This window comes from Mus caroli, chromosome 1 (genome assembly GCF_900094665.2).
Source record: "Mus caroli chromosome 1, CAROLI_EIJ_v1.1, whole genome shotgun sequence".
NCBI classification, from domain to species: Eukaryota; Metazoa; Chordata; class Mammalia; order Rodentia; family Muridae; genus Mus; species Mus caroli.
In genome coordinates this window covers 153,993,895-154,000,757 of record NC_034570.1, presented here as the reverse complement: position 1 = coordinate 154,000,757, position 6,863 = coordinate 153,993,895, and positions in this window count along the sequence as shown.

The window sequence follows — 6,863 nt, the reverse complement described above, 5'->3', positions numbered from 1 at the left end:
AGATATTTTATTATCACAAACCTCAATGAAATCTAGATGACCTTACAACCCATTTCCACCTATCAAGAGGGGGCTCACATCCCCTGGTGGGGGTGGGGGACAGGGTGTGGCTAGTGCAAAAGAGAAAATGCTGCATTTGGTACAAAAACAACCCTTTATTTGTATGAAAGGTCTACTGTTGCTGGTGGAAGAACAGCTCTTTATTCATATGAAGAGTCTACTGTGATTGGTGCAAACACTCCTTCTCTGGTATAAACAGGCTGTTTGGCTCACTTGGGGAGTTGGCTAAGAGACACCTTTGCTAACCCCTTAGGTGTCGTGGCATTGGGCTTAATAAAAGGTTTCTCTCTGTAATCTTTTCCAGTGTACTTTTCATAATACAATCCAAACTGAGAAAACAGAAAAGCAATTACTGATGCCAGCTGAAGAGGCATCTGAGACGTTTGAGAGAATTGAGGTAGTAACCAAGGCTGAAAGGAAGGCAAGAAGCAGAAAAGATAAATATCTAAGACTGCAGACTTGAGGAAAGCAATAGAGATCACTCAATATGACCTAAGATTTATTCCCAAGACCAACATGGTAGGGAGGCAGACTGGACTCCTGTAAGTTGTCCTTTTTCCCTAGCATGGGAATTGTAACTCTAGACTCTGTCATGTGCCAAGGACATCCATGATCTTGGCTCTGATGGAAGCTGCAATGAATGGCAGATACTGTCAAGAGCTAAAGAATCCTACCTCACTTCCTTTGCCTACACAAGATGTGGCACTGCTATGAGGCCCACACTAGAGCTGCAACCTTAGTGCACACTCTCTGCTGCTGCTCCTGCCTCTGCTGCTGTAGCTTACTGATGCCAAGTGCCAAGGGGTACAAAAGTTGCCAAAGACTGGACCTTGAACTTCTCCTTGCTAGCCATATTTTTATCCTCAGAGATATAAAGGCTCGTATTTATCTGAATGGTAACAATGCGATGATGCCAGGTGAAGTAAGTCCAAGAAATTTCTAACTAATAGGTAAAGACTTTCAGCCAGTGCACTCTCAATGGCTAGGGACCTCAGCATCTATTGCAAAAACCCTTTTGACATGTTATGTTTTCCAAGAACGTTATTTTTTAAGATTTTACTTTTAATCCTGTGTATGTGTATGTCTCTGTGTCAGGGCATGGACATGTAAGTGAAATTGCCCACAGAGGCCAGAAGAGGATGGGATTCAGATGATTGTGAGCTTCTCAATGTGGGTACTCAAAAACGAACTCATATCTTCTTTAAGAGCAATATATGCTTTAACCCCTGAGCAAATGCCTCCCTCCCTACCTTCTTACAACAAGGATATTTCACTTTAAAGCTGAAGTGTTCCAGTTGCACACGTACAAGAAGCTCTTGTATGTCATTGCACTTGAAAAGGATTGTTGTAACAATAATACCTTTACAAGTCAAACTGACAAAGAAAAATTAAAGAATGTTGACAGTTTCACCAAAAAGAAACAGTAGATGTTTGAGAATGTTAAGCCTGATTTAAAGATGATACAATGATCATATGTGTCAAAATATCACACTACCCTATCACTATGTTCAAGTTCTCTGTTTTTACATAGAAGCGTCTATGTCTGTCTGAGTACAAGCACCAAGTTTTGTCACTTTGGCTCTATAGTACAATTTGAGGTAGGGTAATGTGATACATCTGGCTGTGTTCTTTTTTCTTGAAACTGCTTTGGATATCCTTGGTCTTGTGTTGCTATGTAAAATTTAAAATTACTTCCTCTAGTTCTATGAGAATGTCATTAGTATTCAATGAGGAGTCCATCAAATATCTAGCTTACTTTGAATATGTAGATTATTTGAATATATAGGTTACTTTGGGTAGTATGTACTCATTCTCACAATATTGATTCTGCGTAGTCCACGAACATGGAAAATCTTTCCATAATCTAGTGCCTTCTTCAGTTTCTTTCTTGATAACTTAAAGTTTTCCTACTAGAAGATTTTCTAACCTCCTTCACCAGGTTTATTTCTAAACATTTAAAATTTATCCTGAGTAGGCTATTTTTCCTAATATTTTTCTCAGCAAGTTCAATACTGGCTTATGTAAAAGATACTAATTTTTATATGATGATGATATAGCGTACAACACCTGAAGATGTTTTATCAAATCTAAGAGTTTTCTGTTGGTATCCTTTGGGACTTTTAAAATATAAAATCATGTTGTCATCTGTAAATAGGAACACTGTAATGTCATCTTCCCCAATTTTGTCTCCTTTATATCATTTCCTTGTTGTCCTAGTTAAGACTTTAAGTACTGGGTTGAATAAGAGTGGACACGCTGTTTTCGGATTTTAGAGAAAATGCTCTCAGTTTTTCTAACTCAGTGTAGCTGCCCACAGTGGACAGAGGAGGTTTGTATATTGCTTTTATTATACTGAACTATGTTATGTCTATTCTTCATACCTTCAGGACTTTTTGTCATGAAGATATGTGTGTGTTTAAGAAATAAATTTAATTTAAATAAAAGCAAAGCCCATATCAATGCAATTGTCATTTCTCATTCCATTTTTCTATAGTTACTACAAGGTGTAATGACTTTAAAAAAATAGAGGCAGAGCTGGGGAGATGGGTCAGTGAACAAAGTGGTTGCTGTGTCTAAGCATCAAAGAGACCCCATCTCAAACAAGGTGGAAGACAAGGACCAAAACTTGAAGATGTTCTCTGACTTCTATACATGCACTGTGGCACTCACCATACACAACGAGACTAGAAAATAAATAAATAAATATTATAATAAACCTTTTCCATTACCCATTATATCATAAATATTTTCACATTCTGTCACAGTGCTAACATTCACTTCAATAACTTATTTTTTTTCACTAAATGAAAGGCCTTTGTGTTTTATTGTATCATTATATAATAATACAATAACTATGAGGCATACTTTCTCTCACTAAAATACTGTCTTAATCTAAATTTCTAAAAATGTATCATTGGTGATCAAACTACCCTCACATTCTCTTAATTCTCTGTCAACCATGCACGCGAAGTCTAGTTCTGGGTACTTCTGCACTTTCTTCTGTGTGCTGAGGATAGAACCCACAACCTTGGATTTACAAACATTCACACTACCACTAAACTACATCTACAACCCAAGAGACTTTTATTTGCATTAATATGGGAAATGTATCTGTGGTGTGTTGGGGATTGGTTCTAATGCTTTGAATTAATCCAGCTCACCAAATCAGGAATCTGTATGCCCATATACTGAAAGTCCTTGTCCCTATTTGTTTATGTATCAATAAAGATACATCATCCAATGAGTGAGCAGGTAGACCGAGGTGGGACCTTTAGATTTATGCAGATTAGGAGAAAGAGGAAGCAAAGATTGCCATGACCGGGAAGAAAATAGACCAAACCAAAAGGCCTGCCGACATGTGAGAATCAGAAAAAGTGGCCACATGGGCCACTTCCCCAATTGTGTTTGGGGTTGTAGAAGTGAAATGTGTGTGTGTGTGTGTGTGCATGAAACCTGTTGGGAGCACAGAGGGGGAGCAGTCACTTCAACTGCTACCTAGTTATAAATGCTTGGATTAATTTCAGACTGTAAATGAACTGAAATATCATAGCAGATTATCAGCTAGGAAATTGAAAGGATAGTCAGGGATGACAATTATGGCTCCTGGTCTAACTTCCCCATCTAAGACTATGTGAGAAGCTTCATCATTGTCAAAACTAAGTATCTTAAAGAAGATTCTCATCTGTTATGGTTCTCCCTTGAAAAAGCATCTCCAGTTATTTCAGTTGTTCTTACTTGAAAGCTTTCCCTTCCCCTCTTTGTTTTAAGACAGGGTCATTCCTATGTGGCTCAGATTACTTTCTATACCCCAGCCTCCAAAAGCTGGGATGGCATAAGTGTGTGTCACCATACCCAACCCAGAATAAAGGTTCTTACTATAGCCCAGAGCTCAAGCTAGTCATTCACAGTAGGGCAATGATAGGGTCACTCATGGCTCTGGCAGCCTCCTTCCAAAGCATTCTGCAGTTGTCTGGCCTGCAAATGCTGAGCTCTATGGGAAAAAAGTCCCTTAAAGTATCCAGCCTTGGAGCATGAAATTTAGAATACCAGATCAAGGACAGAGAGAGTTCTTTCTTATCCTCTGTTGTCAAACTCCACTATAGCAGTGCTTATGACCAGAGGCCATTTCTGCTTTCTTCATTGGCTAGTCTTTTTATGGAAAACATGGTCTAGCCTTTCAATTAGACTCATAGCCACTGATAAAATATCACATTTCCTCTCCAATTTCCCACACCCACAAACCACACGGACAGTTATCTACCATTTTCACTTCTGATGTCTTTCAGATGGCGAAAGAATATAAATATATTGTGAATCAACTCTCATGGAGAATTTTACAGTCATATGACTGGTTTCAGTTCTTTTCATTATAACACTTTTAGAATTTAATAACAATGTTTTAGCCAGTCATAATTATCAAGTATATGCAAAGTCATAGAGAAAGTATGGTTTCTGTAGTAGACCTTTAATCCACTTCACATGATGCTAGGTTTCCATTTGGAATGACCTCCAGCACACTTAAAGGTCTTGGTCCCTGGGTAGCTACAGAGGTTATGGAATCTATACCAGATGAGGCCTGCTGGGAAGTCCTTGAAGTGACTGAGATGTGGTTTGGAAGAAGGTTGTTTTTATTTTTTTCACTCCAGGCCTTAGGTGGGAGATTTTGCCTCAGCTTGTGGTCCTGCAATGATGTGCTATCATATTGCAGGCCCAAACCGTTATGTGTCCAGCCCAACACTCATTGAAATTCCCAACATTTTGAGCTATCAATTGATAATCTCTGGTGTTTGTTGTAATGACAGACTGTTAACACACATATTATTTACCTAAATCTTGTAAAGAAACAGATAGTTAATGGATATAAACAGGTGTTTAAGGAGCAAAACCAATGTCACGTGTTAAACGTGTAATTCAGTCTGAGATATAAGGTTTACAGGCACACTGGACACCACTTTGTTAACTGCTGGCTTTGGGAAGGTGTTGGGCACCAATGGATTTTGCAGAAACCTTGAAGAATTTGTTAGGGTAGCTTAAAGGTGTTCATTCTGTATTTAGAAGCAGTATCATGACATTTTTCAAGAGAAATTTTATGTCTCACCAATGTTCTACAGTCAACACTCAGACAACATTGCCTAAACTCACTAAAACTAAAGATATGACATCTACAATTATGATTATTACATATGGTACATCTCTCCAAAACTACTGTAATTCTTATCTTAAAGTCTCCTTTGAATGGTATTAGCATAGTCCAGTTTATTTAGTTCTCAAATAGTAGCCATTATCACCATCACCATCATCATCACCATCATCATCACCATCATCATCAATATTTTATATACTTAAAGTGTGTTTCGTAAGTGACACACAGTTGTGTATTTATATTTATTCATTTATGTACTCATTTTTGTTAATAAATATGTTCTTTGACAACTACTTAAATCAATGCAAATAATTCATTCTGGTTACTCTCCCCACCAAATCATTCTCTCCATCCCATCTCTCCCACCCACTTTCTTTCTAAGCTTTTCCCCATATTTTTGACTTTGTGTTTGGTTTTGTGTCCCAGAGTTTAGCTAGGGCCACCTATGTGAGCATGAGTTTGGAACTAATTATGCTCTAGAACCTGGTGGGTTCTTTTGTTGGTACACAACTGGATACTATGTATCCACTCTTAGAATCTGTTAGTTACCAATAGTTCAGTGGTAAGTGGTAGGACCCCATGACACCTTCTTCACATCCATAGCTGACCACTGGGTGGGCCCATTTAGCACAAGCTCAGTACCAACAGGCAAAGCTGCTGTGAACGTATGTCGGCATGACTGTGTCATTCTCAGCCCTTCCCAATTTTCCAGCCATTGTATTGGTTGAGCCCCACCTTCTGTAAAATTTCTTTACTTTTTAGGAGATGGTATCACTGGTGTGTTTAGGGATAGGCTGTCAACCATCCTTCATTTTCAGAATCTTCTATAGGCACGGATCTCTGCAAATCACCTCTGTTCATTGCAAAATGAGGCTTATCTGATTAAGACTGAGAGCAACCTTTGTCTGTGGTATAAGTATAGATATTTAGAAGACAATTTGACAATATGTCAATTTAGCTAAGCAGCAAGAGTTCTGCACAAGCACACACCCAGGGGCAGAAGACTTCCATAGTCATAGACTCTTAAGTTTACAGTACTACATATGTATTACTCTTGTGAAACAGGAGTGGTTGGTTACCCTCATAATGGTCTTGGCACTATTGTAACAATAGGTATATCTTGCCTGGAAGGTTGGTGTTTTCATTCATCGCACACATCTGAGCAAGACCTTGGCCACCTATACTCCCACAGTAGCCCTCTAGCACTATGAAAGCTAGACAGCACAGGGAAGCTTCTGACTCAGTTCCAATTTGGTTCTGTATCTTACATCCTAGTTGTGTGGTGTCTGTAGCAATAGAGTCTCATTAACTACCTCTTGTGTACAACCAGGAAGAAGGGCAAGACTCTATGTCATTTGGGGGATCTCTGGGGCTTCCCTAACCAAAATCTCTATGGAAGTATTATGCACCTGTTACTGGAGGTTTCTGTTTGGTGACCAATTATCTCTAAAACAGGCATTCTCTAGCCTTATGGTACATCTTCCTTTACATTCTCTTTTATGTTCTTGAATGGGGGACCAAATAGTAAGTTTCCATGTAGGTTTTACATGACCCCATTGTACTGACAAGCTCTCCTCACTCTGTCCCCTATGACTCTCATTCCTACACCCTCAGTTGGAACTTTTTTTTGTTTGTTTTTTTTTGTTTTTTTTTTTTTTTT